Source organism: Sciurus carolinensis, unplaced genomic scaffold (genome assembly GCF_902686445.1).
Source record: "Sciurus carolinensis unplaced genomic scaffold, mSciCar1.2, whole genome shotgun sequence".
Taxonomy (NCBI): Eukaryota; Metazoa; Chordata; class Mammalia; order Rodentia; family Sciuridae; genus Sciurus; species Sciurus carolinensis.
Genome location: NW_025920120.1, coordinates 4103583 through 4120544, shown reverse-complemented (window position 1 = coordinate 4120544; position 16962 = coordinate 4103583).

The following is a 16962-nucleotide window of genomic DNA, read 5'->3' as shown; positions in this document are numbered from 1 at the left end:
ATTTCTTTAGTTCTTGATTGTTCCTGATTTGGTCCATGAAGAGCAGCAGCTATTACTTGTCCTGTAAGGACTGCATCATTGATATCCCTGCAGACCTTTATATATGTACTTAAATCTTTATCTTTTCATGGTCTTATAGCTTCTTGACACCATCTATTTGCTTGCTCATAAGGTAATTGTTTTATTAAGGGCATAGCTTGTTCTGAATCCCCAAATACTCTAGCAGCCATTTGGATTGATTTGGATCAACAAAATCTGCAAATGGTTCGTTACTCCCCTGAATCACCTTAGACAACTGCCCCTGTAAATCTCCTGACCCTTGAATTAACTTCCAGGCTTTAGTGGCAGCAGCAGAAATTTGTGCGTACACCCCAGGATCGTAAATAATCTGCTGTTGAATACCTTCATAGTTTCCTTCTCCTGTTAGCATTTCTACATTTCTTTGGGAAAAGCCTGCGGCAGCATTATGTCGTGCCATTTCTAATGAGGCTTTCTGCCATGCAGTTTTCCACACTAGGTACTGCCCCCCTGATAGTACAGCTTTACATAGCCTTTTCCAATCTTCCAGCACTAGATTCAGCCCTGCTACTGATTCCAAAATACTAATTGTAAATGGGGCCTGTAGACCGTATGTAGCCATTGCCTCCTTAAAATTTTTTACTGTTTTGAAATCCAGAGGTTGGTGGAATCTTTGTCAATTTTGGTCCTCTAGTACAGGGAAGAATTGTGAGACTGCTGAGGTTTCCTTAAGGGGGGTTTCTTCTCCCCACGGTGAAAAACCTATCTGATTTATAGCATGAGATTACTCCTCCCAAGGATACTTTGGAGGATATAGGGGGCAGGCTGCTTGAGGGGGAGTGGCTGCCTCCAGGAAGGGATTGGTATTCCTTCCCAATATAACTGATGGGGGGGACCGTGTCCTTGATGCTCTTTCTAATTCCTCCTCCTCTTCTTCCTCTTCAGGAGAAGTTACACTTAGTTGTTTCTTTATCTCTTCCAGACACATATTTCCTTTTTTAACTAAAGTTATTATTTTAACTTTTTTAGATGTTAGACATTCCTTAATGAGCTGCCACATGGAAAAAGTACCTCTAGGTAATGGGGATTGCTTTTCTGCTTTAATAAGATCCTCTTTATCGTGTTCCCATTGTGGAATATTTAGGACTCCCTCTTCCAAAAACCAAGGACTAACCTTGGCCAGTGTAGTTACATATGCTGTTACAGTAGATCATTTTATGGCAGTTCCATTAGCCTTAAGTACATCTTGTATGATTCCTATCATTTGATTTCTAGACACTTGTGGCCCCATCCTGGAGTTACGAAACCTCCCTTTACTGGGGCTATGCAGACTCCCTTCACCAGGGTTATGTAGCCTCCCTTCACCAGGGTTATATAGACTCACTTCACCGAGGTTATGTGGCCTCCCTTTACTGGGGTAATGCAGACCCCCTTCACCGGGGTTAGGTGGCCTCCCTTTACCAGGGTAATGCAGACTCCCTTTACCGGGGTTATGTAGACTCCCTTCACTGGGGTTATGTGGCCTCCCTTTACGGGGGTTATCTTACAGTTTTCCTATAGCTTAACTAAAGTTACTTAGTTTTCCTATAGCTTACCTTAGGTTACTTACGTGGGAGGATGCAGAAGGAGGAAGAAGCTCCCCGTCCGGGCCACCACTTGTTCTGTCCAGCAGAACCGGCGTGGAGAAAGGAGACACCACCAATCTTTAGTTGACTAGATTTATTGCGTCCTCCCTGTTTTTCTGCCTCCTTTGTTCTGCCACTCTCTCCCTTCTTCTTCCCTCTCCCTCTCTCCTCCCCCAGACTCCTAGCTTATCAGCCAATTATAGCAAAGCTTTCTCTCACACAGGAGAGCATGCAGAGGAATGTCAGCATAGCACTATATGAATCATGAGCTGTTCACATGTGGCATGATATTAGATAGCCAATCCTAGAGCCTGGCGCCAACACATCATAAGTCTCCAAGGAACTAGTAGGCAAGCAACCTTTATGGGTACTTCCTTATTTTGGTACCTAGTGCCTTTTGGCTCATTGCCAGGCACCATCTTGTCCAAGACGACCCTCAACATAATATCATAACTCTGACACAAGAAACTCACATAAATACCCTCATTCAGACTTCTGACACTTATATAATGTTTACATTTGACCTCTCACATTAACATAATATCCTCACTGTGGAGCATGACATTCACATAATACACTCACTGTGACAGAAAATACTAATACCATTAATTTGACCACTGACACTCACATAATATCCTTAGTATTCATTGTGTCCTTTAGTATTAACTTAATATTCATACATTAGAATTTATAATTAATACAGTAGTTATCCTTTGGCTTTTAATGCCAAAATGTTATCAATCATTTTACATCCAAAATTAAGAGTTTACCAGAGTCCTTCCAAATTTATGTAATATGGAATATGTGGCCTCTTAAACTCATATAAAAACTGTCCTTTGGTGCTGGGTTTGTGGCTTACTGTTAGAGCACTTGCCTAGCACAAGTGAGGCACTGGGTTCAATCCTAAGCAACACATAAATAAATAAAATTAAATTTAAAAAAGAATTCTGTTATTTTTAAAACTGTCCCTTGTTCTTTCTACACTGATATTATATTCATACTATAGCATTAAAACTGTTGTAATCACTAACCTCTGGATGTTCACACCAAAATGATTTCCATTCTATAAAATGTAAACTAAGGGAGTAGCTGCCTGGCCTGGTACCCTCAATAAGAATGTGATAAATTTGTTGTACCCTCTAAACCTAATAGCTGCCATGTGATCTTTAAAGCTAAAGAAATATTCTTACTATTCAACATTAAACTAATAGAGTAGATTCCCTGGAAAATTAAAGATAATTATAATATCTTAGTGACCATCTAAAACACATAAAATAACTCCCCTGTAGACTTCAATAATAATACAATATTCCTATTATGACTGTTCCATGTCCTTTTATTTTAACAGTATATGCATACAATAACATGGAAAACTATACAAGAGCTGTTCTGTTCTTTAATATTAATATGATTTGTCTGACATTACAACATCAGAAATGGATATCACAGTAATTCAGAGTACTCAAATAGTAATGTAATATCCAAACAATAGTATCAAATACGAATATAGAAGCTGTGCTGTGGCCTTTAAATCTAATGTGTTATTAAATAGCCTAGCATCTAAAATAAATATACTAGCTTCCCTCTACCTTAAAATAATAATATGGCCTCCATATTATCACCTAAAAACCCAACGAGATATATATCCTGTAGAATTTAATTTTTCAATATGCCATCTTTTCCATAAACCCTGAAACCATTATAATAACTTACTTGTGGATTTTAATATTCATTTAATATCCTTGATATAACATCTAAAACTAGTAAACAGGTGTTTGTAGCATTTAACATAAGCATATTTATATTATACAACCTTATGCTAATAAGTTATCTGCATTTTTGACATTAAATAATTTTTATGAGTTATCAATAAGATTTTTGTATTAACTAATATGTTGATTTTAATCCTAAGATGATATGCATACTTGAATATCTAAAAATGACCTAAAGGTTTATTTGTGGCTTTTAATATGAATATGATATCCTTACTATGACATCATACTGATATGATAAGTGCCTTTTAAAATTGATGTAATATTCATACTATAGGAAGTACATACACCTAATATAATAATGGCCCTGAGGTGTCAATACTATTACATTATCCATAGTACAGCATTTAATTTTAATATAATAGCTTCTACAGACCTTGGATATTGATAGAAGAGGTGTGCAATAACATCCATAACAAATACAATAGCTGTTATGTAGTCTATTATGCAAAAATAATATCATAATAAAACACCACAAGATAATGCAATATCTGTCCTTAGTTATTAATAGTAATGCCAATACTAAATCATCCAAAAAGGATATAATAGTTGTCCTGTGAACTGTAGTTCTTTTATAGAATCCATACTATTATAGATATCTCATGACTAGGGCTGCTCTTTGTGACCTTCACTGGCAAGCAAGCTGACACATAAGACAGAGCACTAACTGGAACCAGGATGCAAGTTCTCAACAGGCTCCATTAGAAACAACCCATGCACACTAACTAAAGAGTTCAGAAGGCAGCTGATCAAGCCACATAAAAAGCATGATCTTTGTTCCACTTCTCTCGGAGAAAACTGTCACCAATAATGAAACTACAATGTAATATTCCTCAGTCATACACAGCATTCCACACCACTAGGGATTTGACCCTTCAGATCTGAGTTGCAGTCTTGCACCTGAGACCAACCAAGTGGCACCTAAGTCTCATGATCTCTTTGTCAGGATCACCATACCCTGAGTACATAGCTGCAGAAATGAGACATGAGGAGGGACATATGTAGCCTTCACTGCCTTGCTGCTACTTGCTTACAAAGACCAGAAGGCAAAGCCTGTGGGATGTTTCCAGGATGCCTCAATTTCACACTGACATTGATTGTTCTGGGCTTCATGCTGTGTCTTTAATTACCTTTTTTTTCCTAATTTGAATTTCAGTACAGAAGCTGTGGTCATAATATATCACTCTAAAATTTTTATTTTGTCTACTTTGGTTTAGCTGTCAGAAAAATCATGATTTTAAAAGAATGCATGTTCTAGAGATTTTTCCATTGAGACTTTGGCACAATACAACTTTGCCTTGAATGCTCTTCTTAGAAAGGAAATAGTACAGCCCTCACAGATTGGTACCTCAGTGTTTGGATCTGGTGATGGTGTACTTCAGAGTGTGAAAGACAGTACTAGAACAACTGGGTGCAGAACCATGTTGAGGATATTGGTAGAAAGATGTATTAGAGGCAAGGGACTAACACTGAGGTAGGCTTTGTTTATTTATTTTTTTCCCTTGGGTTTTTTTTTTTATTTCTTGGGTTTTTTTTTTTTCTTTCCTCAAGGCTTTATTGATATACTTGCTCATGGGAGTTCTTTTTTAAGACAGTGAATCTCTTTCCAGTGGAATCACACCCCTCTGTAACCCAGGATTCATCACCCCTTTTCTGTGATTTCTTTTTTCTCCTGTTTTGGACAATTAAGCAAAGATCCCAGAAAATAAATATTTAGGCAGTGTCCAAGAGTGGTAAATGAAGAGAAATTATCACTATCTGACCTTGTTAGCTTAAAGACTTTTTACAGTGACTTGAAAACTGACTGAACTTCTGCTTATTTCATGGTCCTATGAGGCATGCCAAGGCTCATACAGGGCTCTTTCTCCTTCCTGAAGAAACTTTGTGGATATGGAATGTTATCACATAATGCCCTAATGTCACAAGATGAATACCTAAAGGAGCAGGAGATAAGAGGGGAGAAATTTCCATGACTTCAATTTTTACCAGCTTAAAAAACAGGGACTATTTCCTTTTTTCAAATACATTGTTGCCTCAGGGCTTACCAAACTCAGCACCATTCAGAGTTGCAGGTCTTCCTTGTGGTGATCCTCTTCATTTGTTGTTCCCCAGTAAATTTCAAGGAACACATAAGCATTCAGCAATGCCCTATCCTGGGAGTCTTCCCACGGTGGCAATTGCGCATATAAGTATTGATATTCAAGTCTTTTCAAGTCAGTGGTCTATCTTCAGACTCTCACCTAAGCAGAAAGGTAATGAGAAGCCAATTTGTTCTTTGTGCACAAGCAGGATGGTTCTAAGTCTTTGAGATTGTTTGCTAATTTTTGATGTTTCTTAAGAGAAAACAAGGAGATCCGTTTCTTGTGTTCATTCAAAAGTGGGCACAGGGCACTCAGTGAACCTGCATTAAATTAATGAATATCCACTAAAGAGAGTGGTTACCTAGTTCCTTTCTGCTTTTCAAATTGAATTGTCAGTCCTTCTCTCTGCTCCAGTAACCTTAGCTTTGAATAAATATTGCCTTCTGAGTTGATTCTTTGTTCTTCTACTGGGATCTTCTTTCCAAATTTTAGTTAGAAGAATAGAAAGAAACTGTCTTGAACAACACACACAAAAAAGTGACCTGCTATGACATTGAAAGAAGCAATGCAGACATTCCATAAATAAATAGAGAAAGAGAATTCCACTCCCATGTTTAAAACCATGATATTGAACAAAGGTTTGGAAATTTAACACCATCATTCCTTCTTGATAAAAATTGCATTCATGAATTTTATAACCAAAATATTTTTATCTATGTGAGACATTTAGAAATGGAAATAGAAGTGCCAGTTCTTTGCTATTTAATGGGATCCTTAGAACTTTGCCTGCTGCCACACAAAGATTTCCAAGAAATTTCTGCAATTATACCAGTGCCACTGCTATGGGACTATGGAGACAAAGAAGTGAGATTTCTGATGATGACTACATCTTGGAAATGAAATACCAAGGATCTTGTTGATTTATTTTTCTTTGAATCCACATACTGATGTGGATTCTCCTAGATGGGGAAGTTACAGGTTTTGGACACTAGAATTCTCTGGTGGCAGTGATCCCTGTAGTGTTCCCACATCATACAATGAGAGAAATATTGAAACAATTCTAAATTGCACAGGAAGCATTGGAATGTCTATGGCACAGGGAGTCTATCTCTGAATATCAGTCGTGACAAACTTCGAGTGGGGCAGAGAGGAAACATGGACAATGTAGAAGTTGATTTCCCCTCTTTTACTGTTGGACTCACATCATGGTAGAGTTATATGTTATCCATTGTCCCTCTCCTTTTTGTGTTGTGTTTTCTGTATGTTGGTGCATTACAGACACATGACTCAAACATTAAGGTTCCCAAGAAATACGTATATAATTGGCCTTATACACCTGAAGAAAACTTCAAAAGCATACACTAGAATAATCCCAGGAGAATAAATGGCAAAAGTAATCAGCCCTGTAAGGCATAATGACTTCTTCAGGAAAACCCACATGACCAGAAGGAGGAAATGGGTCTGATTCAAAGTGTCTCCCCAAACCAGTTCAGTTGGCTACACTTGGGACAGTCTGGGGATCAGAACCAGGGTGTGTTGTTGTAACCATGTCCTCTTGTGTATATGTCAAGGGAAGATGGGAGAAACCTGTATATCAGCAGGCCATTAGAAACATCTTGTAGGATTGGGGAGATAGCTCAGTCAGTAGAGCGCTTGCCTTGCAAGCATGAGGACCTGGGTTCAATCCCCAGTACCACAAAAATAAAGAAAGAAAGAACCATCTTGTGTGAGAAAGATCTTTGACTATGGAGTCCCCAAGGAAGTGACCTCACTTCCTTGGCAGTAGAACACACAGAACTTGGAAACCTAGTATCTAGGCACCCACATTCCAGATAAACTCCCATTCTGATCACTTGTGTTGGGACAGCAAGTCCAGATCCATGAGTTCTTGTTGTCCACTCATCTTTGGATGGTTATTTCTCAGGAAAGTCCCTAGTAGGGGTCATTCCCAAGATTGGAAGCACTGTATCAATGTGGAGACCAACAACTCTGGTGAATTTCTGAAGAAGACCACAGGCAAAGAAGGGCAGGCCATTGGAAGTGAGTAGAGATAAGCCCTCCACTCAGATTCCCTTTTAGATAGCAACAAAACCTCAGAAGTTTTTGTCTGTGTGTGTTTATATTTGTGTTTCATATTTGTGTCTCACTGAATTTGATGTTGATCAAGTTGTGATATGATCCTTTAAAAGAGCACTACCTTACATCATTCCCTCCACACCTCAGAGAGATATAGCTACATATTTGAGTGAAAGCAAACTAGTACTTCACAAGCCCTAGTAACTATACTTCTTAGCAAATCTTCTCTAAACACCTTAGAGAGCCTTTCTACTCACCTCAGAGAGCCTGCAATACATACCTCAGAGACAAAGTTTGACTCACTGATACCGCCGTTTACCGGTGACCAGTTCTGCTCCTTCTAATGTTGAAAATTGAACACAAGAGAAACACATCAAGGCAAACATATTAAGCAGGTTTTATTTAAAGGTAATAATACAGACTTCTCCCAGAAGGAAGAAGGGGGCCATGACTGATATTCTAAAGTCCCAAGAAGTGAGTGTACCTACATCTTTTATAGATTAAACTCTCTTTGTTCTCCAGTTCTCTCTCCCTATTCCCACCTTCCTGCCTACTTGACTAGGCCTGGTTTTGCATTAAGTGAAAAGCCATGGGCAGAGGGAGGGCCAAGGTGATTCAGGCAGGTAAGGGCCCAGGGGGTATTAATTAGCAGCTCCTTGCTTGGAGTCCTTGATAAAGGCAGGTAAATTTGGTAATCAATGGGCTCTGGAGATCCTTGACATTCCGTTCTCCCAGGGGCAGTCTCCAAATTCCAGAGGCAAATGGCTTCATATCTTCATTTCCTCAATTTGACCCAATCCCCGATTTCTACACTACCTACCTGTTCTTAATTCTGGCTTCATCCCTCCCTTTTGCTTTAGGAACTCCTAACTGCTGTAAGAAAAACAGGTGCTGATTGTTCTGGCTGCTTCAAAGTTGGAAGGGGACAGCAAGTGGCAAGCAGTTTCGAGTTCCTTTTTTAAAAATTTGGTAAATCGAGGGGTCCAAGGTAGAAGTCTGCCTGGGGAAGAGCAGGTTTTAGAGTCATCTGGGGGTGGGTGCTTCTACGATAGAAGAACAAAAAGACATGAGTATTGAAATGAGATTGGTACAAATTAAATGTTGTAGCATCTGGAACATGCCAATGAATATCATAAAGATGACAGAAATCAATAATTCCTCACCAGTGGGTGAAAAAACTGAGAAGTTGTTCCTATAACAAGTTCTAGCAAAGTCTAGAGAGAACAAGGCCTTTTTTTTATTGTAAACAAATGGGATACATGTTGTTTCTATGTTTCTACATGGTGTAAAGGCATACCATTTGTGTAATCATAAATTTACATAAGGTAATGTTGTTTGATTCATTCTGATATTTTTCCCCTTCTCCACATGCCTCCCACCCCTCTTTTCCCTCTATACAGTCCTTCCTTCTTACATTCTTGCTCCCCACCTTAACCCTAACACTAACCCCTCCTACCCCCCATTATATGTCATCATCCATTTATTAGCGATATCATTCATCCTTTGGTTTTTTGAGATTGGCTTATCTCACTTAGCATGATATTCTCCACTTTCATCCATTTGCCTGCAAATGCCATAAATTTATCATTCTTTATGACTGAGTAATATTCCATTGTATATATATACCACAGTTTCTTTATCCATTCATCAATTGATGGACATCTAGGTTGGTTCCACAATCTGGCTATTGTGAACTGAGCAGCTATGAACATTGATGTGACTGTGTCTCTGTAGTATGCTGATTTTAAGTCCTTTGGGAATAGGCCAAGGAGTGGGATAGCTCGGTCAAATTGAAGATCCATTCAAAGTTTTCTAAGGAGTCCCCACACTGCTTTCCAGAGTGGCTGCACTAATTTGCAGCTCCACCAGCAATGTATGAGTGTACCTTTCTCCCCACATCCTCACCAACACCTGTTGTTGCTTAGAACAAGGCCTTTATTTGGGAACTTTAACATTGTCCAGGTTATCAGGAATGTAAACACAACATTTAGTAGATATCTCTATACTTCTCTTCCTTAGGGCTAGATAATCATAGGAGCAAACATAGATTAAGTCTACCTGTGTAGCTTAGGAAGGTCTGTAGGCCTTAAACTGACTAAAAACTTCTGACTCTGGCAGCTTCTCTTGATAGTTATCAGGCACATTTGCCTAAGAATCTCTCTTTTGCAGTTTTTAGTCTTTATTCTAGTGGACTAACACAAGTATACATAAGTTATATTTAAGTAGTATTTCTTTTAAATGCCCAAGAATGGCTATATTTTGGTTTTAACTGTTTTGCTGGGTGTCTAAGATCAAACTGGTCAAACTGACCTGTTCCTATCTTGTTAAAGAGTCAGCTGAGTTCCCACAGGGGTCACTTGTAGAGAACTTAAGGGCAGCTTCTTAGCTCCACCAGTGCCATTGGTTAGGCACGGTCTCCTTGATGAGGTGGCTTCCTTTGGAACCATCAAGGGATGTCTTCCTTTTTCCATCACCCTTCTATGCAGCAGATGCACTGAGTGATTTTTCATCCTCTAGTGGTGTCAACAATCTCCTTGATCAGGAGATTGTGTGACCCAGAGTTGTAATGCTCCTTAGAGAAGTTCTTTTCTTCCCTGGGTTCAGGCTGACTTTGAGAGCAAGACACTGGTTTTTTCTTGGCCTCTGTATTTAACTCCAATCTCTAAGTTTGATCTTAATCATTCAGCAAGCCAGTCTCACCAGTCATAAAATAAGAGTACTGCACTTTAACTTCAATGTCCATAACTTTAAAGTTGTTTACCTTTTTATCTAACTGGAGTCTGTATTAGTACTGGAAGTTACCACTATCTGTTCTATAGGTGATGGCTTATTATCAGAAGTTACCTAGGTTGTGTGTTCTTGAAGCAGCTACTTCTGCAAAACATTAACAGGTAACAGTTTTACAAAGTGAAATTAGGAAGAGTAAAAATATATTCAGCTTGTATAATAGCTATCTTGAATTTTGACTGAGAACCACATTATATCCCCTATTCGAGATCATAGTAATTTTACAACAAAAACCAATCTTTTGAATGTAACTTTAAATAAGCTGAAGTCTGACTTATTTTGGAGCTGTTCTAATATGCAGTAAGGTGGGAGGCAGAGCCTTATCTCAGGTAAGGCATGGCTCTTTACAAATCTTAAGTATTCTAATTCTGATGTTGATCTTTGCTTCTTTCTTAAATGTCATTTTAAGAAGTTTACATATATTGATTCCTGAGTCTATATGAACTTTATAATTAACACAATTTAACATTATATCTAAAACATGAATTAAAGAATGCCTGAGAGAGCTTTTGACTTTCCTTTTGTGTGGCAAAGTGGCAAAATGCTTTTGTTTCACAATATTAACCTTTAAACAAATCAGGCTCTAATGTTTAGAAATACATTTACATTTAAAATTCTTTATCTCAGTGTAAAAAGTAATGATTTTACATATACTCTATTGATAATAGGTCCTATAATAGAACATTAAATGATAGAAATAAATCCCCAATAAAATTTACTGTTTATAAGTTTAAAATTACCATTACAGACAAGTTTAATCTGGACAATAGTGGCTTGATAAATTCCCTGCTTTAAAAACTTGTATACCTGGAAAATATGAACACATTTAATATACAACTAGTGACTATTTCACAATTACCTTGACACATTTATCTTATCAAATTTAGTTTTTAAAGAAAAATTTAGACTCTGTAACATAGTACAATACTCTAACAGTTGTTTAACCATAATTGTGTAAACCCCAATTTTAAGACTAATTGTTCTACAGAATAAAACTTAATAGACACAAAGTTAAGAGTAAATTAGTGTTTCTAAGAAATCCTTGTCATTTTACCATACAGATTAAACTTTGGTTTATATCAGAACATTAGTATTTCACCTTAGGAAAAACTTTAAATAGCTTTAGCTGTCTCACATACATACAACCAACTTAGTTACAAACAAACTTGTTGAAACTTTCCTTTTACTTACCCACAGACTTTCTTAGCATTTACTTAGACCCTCATGTATTTCATCACACAAGCACTTTCTTACCCAGAAACATTTCCTTTTTCCTTTCCTATCTGTTGATCCCTTTTTGTTCACATTCTGAAACAACTCTAATGAAATTTCTGAATTTAGATAAATTACTCTATTTTAATAAGATTAAATGTTTTGTTTTTTATAGTACTCTAATTGAAACACAGTTGAAACTTTTGGGACCCTTTGCATATAGAATTGCACTTGTTAGGACATAACTCTTAGTAACCTTGTTTTTAGTTTAGTGATGACACAAAGTAAGTTTAAAACCTTTTATTTACCAACCTATGAAAACACCAATAATGTTTAAGTATGATACCCCATTGAAATTAAGGAGTTAAAAGTACTTGATGTTACATAACAATTAGCATTTTAACTTTGTAAATTAATCAGATGTCTCTACAAACACATTTGAGTAATCCCATACATCTTAACTCTAATTCACTTATTCTTTAAAAAACAAGATATCAGACAAGTGTCCTGAACAATATTTGCTGTCTCTTTCCTGTTGAAGCAAAGTCCTAGAAACAATTGATATTAGACATTTTATTAACATCAATATTTTATTAGCTTGACCACCTAGAGACTTGCGAGTTATTTTCAAAGATATTTTACTTTTATTAGTTTACCCAATTTGAATTGAACCTTTTTAAATCACGTGAATTAAAAGTATCTGGATCCATTTTTAAATTTTAATTTTAGGAGCACTCAGTTTTGATACAGACAAAATATGACATCAGACAGCACGACATACAAATAACACAAAATCAAAGGTCTCATAACTTTATGGGTGAATCTCCATTGCAATATAACAGATGTTAAAAAACTGTAGTTGAATAAAAAATGGAACTAATCAAAAAAATCATGAGTTCAAAAAATATATAATTAAAAAAAAAGAGTCCTGGAAAAATGATATGACTGTTAATTACTTTAGTAAAGCACCATAAAATTTACTTTTGCTGGAGTTAGGGTAAGACTCTTTTTACCTTTTTTTTCTTGGGTTTGAGACCTGTCTCCTACTGAGCCTTTAGGTTTCCTCTATTTACATTTCAATGTTAGCCTTGACTGAGATCTGGAAGGATCTAACAGGTTTTAACAGAAACCTTGTGCGTAGGGCATTTTAGCCATCTCTATCAGGACAGGTTGGATGTCAAAGAAAATTATGAGACCTTATTTTCCTTTACTTTTGAGAATGAAGCTACTTTGCTAAGTTCCTCACTGAGATATGCCATTGGTTATTGAGCTGCCTATAGCTGCGTATCCGGGATTTATTTTCCCCTCAGTGACATACAGGTTAAATCTTGCTCCATAGGTTAGCTGAGGACAGGAGCTTGAAGTAAGGACCCTTCTTGATATTCTTGGGGCAGAATATTGTCCTATGGCTATTGCCTGTAGTATTGAACCTGTTGATGACATAATTAAGCTTTATTTTTTGAGATCTTCTAATTCCTATTAGCTAAGAAGTTTAGGAGTTCTGCAATGTTTTTTTGATATTCCTCCTGGGAGGAGGCACATAAAGGATGTCATTTACTTACTGGAGAACAATCACAGATGTTTTATCTCTGAATTTTGTTAAGTCCTTAGCTAAGGTTTGTCTGGAACAGGTGAGGGCCATCTAAATCCTGAGGCAACACTGTCTAGGTTAGTTGAGATACAGTATCTGGTGGCAAACAGAAATTGCTATTCAGGTCTAGCATAAACAGGAAAAGCTATCTTTTAAATCTAACTTAGTAAACCAAGCAGCAGTTGGAATGCAAGATAAAAGTGTATGGATTAAGAAATACAGGGTGAGGAAAATTACTGCTTCATTATTCTAAGGTTTTGGACTAGGCAGTTTGCTTTTTAACTCCTAAAATGGGTGAATTGCATGGGCTATTTCAAGGCATTAAAAGTTTCTGTCACTTTGAATGATCTATAATAAGTCCTTTTTCTTGTCTTTATGCTCCATTTTCTTTCTTTTTGATGTCTATTAAAAAATGGAAGATGCAAGCTGGAGAAGATCATCTGAGGACTGATCAGGGCCACGTGCCAATTTTTGTAATTTCCTCTAAATATTTGGGCTGACTAAATGATAAATTTATACTTTAAAAGTAGGTGGCCCTTTATGGATTCAGGATTCAGAGTGGTGTGTTTTCTTATTGCTTTCATAAGTCTCTCCATGAAAATAGCAGGACTTTCCTGAAGGCCGCATAATAGTTTTTTTAAGGCATCCTACTCATTATTCGAATCCCAGTTAGAATGGTTTCTGGGAACTGCCTATGCTCTAGATGGTTAATAGCATAATTTTCAGGTGAAGTCAAATACCTGGCATAAGTTTTGAAACATCTCAATATTTATTAGGATCCTCCAAAAGCCTCCTTAAATTTATTTTTTCTGTCTTAAGTTGGGAGGGTCCCCTTGGTGTTCCTCCCTTAGTAGGCAATTCCTCAAGGCTTTCACCTCTCATGGTAGAGATTATTGATGTCAAGCATGGTAACATATGAAAGGCACTTTTCATTTGCAATTTAGCAGTATGCAGGCTAGTGGTGAACCTGGCAATACTGTTGAGAGAGAAGCTCCCTTTTGAGTTAGAAGTATTAGGAATGTCTCCCTAACTGAGCTTCCTTATGGTCCAGAAAAACCCATCTCTCACTACCTGGCTTTGCCAAAGTTATTTCTGGCCTTCTTTGGCAAAGTGCTAGGGTCCTAGTTTGCCCTGTGCTAAAGACCCTGGGAGGATTCAGACTTAAGGGCATTCTGCTTTCCTTCTGCCACTATAAACTCCTAATTATGAAAAATGATGACAAAAGTAAAAAGTGTGCCTTTTGCCTATCTTTTTGCCCTGTAGACTAAAGGAATCCCTGGAGGGTGAGGGGACATCTATTGGTTGTTAGGCGTATAACGCCCTTTGCTTGGAGGGTCTCAGGGGAGGGGTTTTTAAATGCCTCCCTCTTGCAGCTTAAAGAGAACACCGTGAGCACATTTAAGCACAGGAACAGTAATGGGGAGACTCTAGATGTCTAGACTAGTGAAGGCTAACTATGGGAACAAAGGGAACCTGAACATTTTCATACTAATCATCCCAGGCCTTAATCCTACAGTTTGAATTCCTAATGTCTGACCAGCAAGGGAAGGGGAGCATCCAGGAGGGAGTGGATGTGCAAGAGTGTTGTGCACTGTAGGGCCCATATGAAGGCAACGGTAATCGGCGCTTTCCCTCAGTGCCATTCATCTACTGATCACCCTGGAAACCCCTATGGGTCATCTGGAGGGGAAGTCCAGAGAAGGAACCTTTGGGGTCCATCTGAGAGTAGCCCAGGCCGAGAACCCCACAGTTGTTCCAACTCTGCCTCCACCTCCATGCATCCTGGGAAGATCAGGATTAGGGACACAGTGCACTGGTGGCAATTGCACTCTGGGCCTGGACAGAGAAGTAGGAAATGGATTTGGCAGAGTCCAACATGCCTACAGAGAAGGTGATTGGAAATTTGCCTGGGTCAGGAAACCTCTCACCTGAGTCTTAAGAATGGCGGCTGCACTAACTGCGTTTAAGTAGCTGATGGGTGCCCATTTTGCCCTCCAAAAATAAAGAGACAGAATGATGCACCTCAAACAGATGTGGGGTGTATGGAGAGAGAAGCTTACTTACCTTGGCAGAAATCTCAGTGGAACCTCCAAATCTGATACCACCATTTACCGGTGACGAGTTCTGCTCCTTCTAATGTTGAAGATTGAACACTAGAGAAGCATGCCAATGCAAACATATTAAGCAGGTTTCATTTAAAGGTAATAATACAGACTTCTCACAGCAGGAAGAAGGGGGCCATGGCTGATATTCTAAAGTTCCAAGAAGTGAGTGCACCCTACATCTTTTATAGGTTAAAGTCTCTTTTGTTCTCCAGTTCTCTCTCCCTTATCTCTCCTTCCTGCCTACATGACTAGGCCAGGTTTTGCTTTAAGTGAGAAGCCATGGGCAGAGGGAGGGTCAATGTGATTCAGGCAGGTAAGGGCCCAGGGGGCATTAATTAGCAGCTCCTTGTTTACAGTCCTTGATAAAGGCAGGTAAATTTGGTAATCAATGGTCTCCAGAGATCCTTGACATTCCATTCTCCCAGGGGCAGTCTCCAACTTCCAGAGGCAAAAGGCTTCATGTCTTCATTTCCTCGATTTGATCCAATCCCCTATTTCTACACTAACTACCTGTCCTTAATTCTGGCTTCATCACCCAACAGAACTTTCCTATACACTGAAAATAGCCTTTTTATTCACTTAAGTGAACACTTACACTCTCATCAATAAGCCTTTCTACAAACCTCATAAAGCCCTCCTACACCCTTCAGAGGGCCCTACCTATATGCCAGAGAGCCCACTCTACATAAAAATAAGAACCCACTGAACACCTCAGAGAATCTTTCCTTCACACCACAAACTTAATTCCCTACACGTCTAAATAATGACTCCCTACTAATACCAAGAGCTTTTTCTACACACCTCAAATTCCCATTCATATACCCCATAGAGACACTACTTTGACACTTTATTGAGCAACACTTACAGAACTCAAAAAGCCTTTCCTATACACCCCAGAGAGTACACCATATAAATTCCAGTAAGATGTTAATTCAAACCTCAAAATTCGCATGCTGCAAACAACACACCCTACTACACAACTCGGGTACAACTTACTACTAACTAAAATGCCCTCTCTACACAATATTGAGTGTGGCTTGACACACCTCAGAGAAGACTCTGGATGCACTGTTGAGTGACCTTTATAAACAATGAAGGGATTCCCCCTGTTATGCTCAGTGAATACTCATTACATCTAATTGTGTTCTATCTAGTCATATCAGATAGATTTCATTATTCATTTGTAAGGGGACACTAACTACACAACAGAGAGCACTCCTATTCAGACAAAAGCCCTTTACACACCTCATAGATTCCTCCTGCACATTTAAGAGGCCATCCTACACACCTCAAATTTTCTTCACTACAAATCTCAGAAACTTCCCTTCACACTTCAGTGAACACTTTCTACACACATAGTAGTCACCTCTCCACACCGCTCAGAACCCTACCTACTCATATCAAGAGCCCTTTCTACAGAATTCAGAGGACCATCCATACACACCTTAGACACATTTCCTACACACATTATTTATCAATCACTATATCAATATTGGGACCAGAGAACCATTGCTACACACCACATGCCATGCCTCTATACACTTCAGAATGCCATAATTTCATTATTCATAGGGCCCTGTTACACACCTCATAAATCCCTACTTTCAAATTTCAGTTTGTCCTCAATTATCTCAGAGATCTCTCCTTACTAATCATAGATATCCAGAAATACACACCTCAGTTAACTCTTAATTT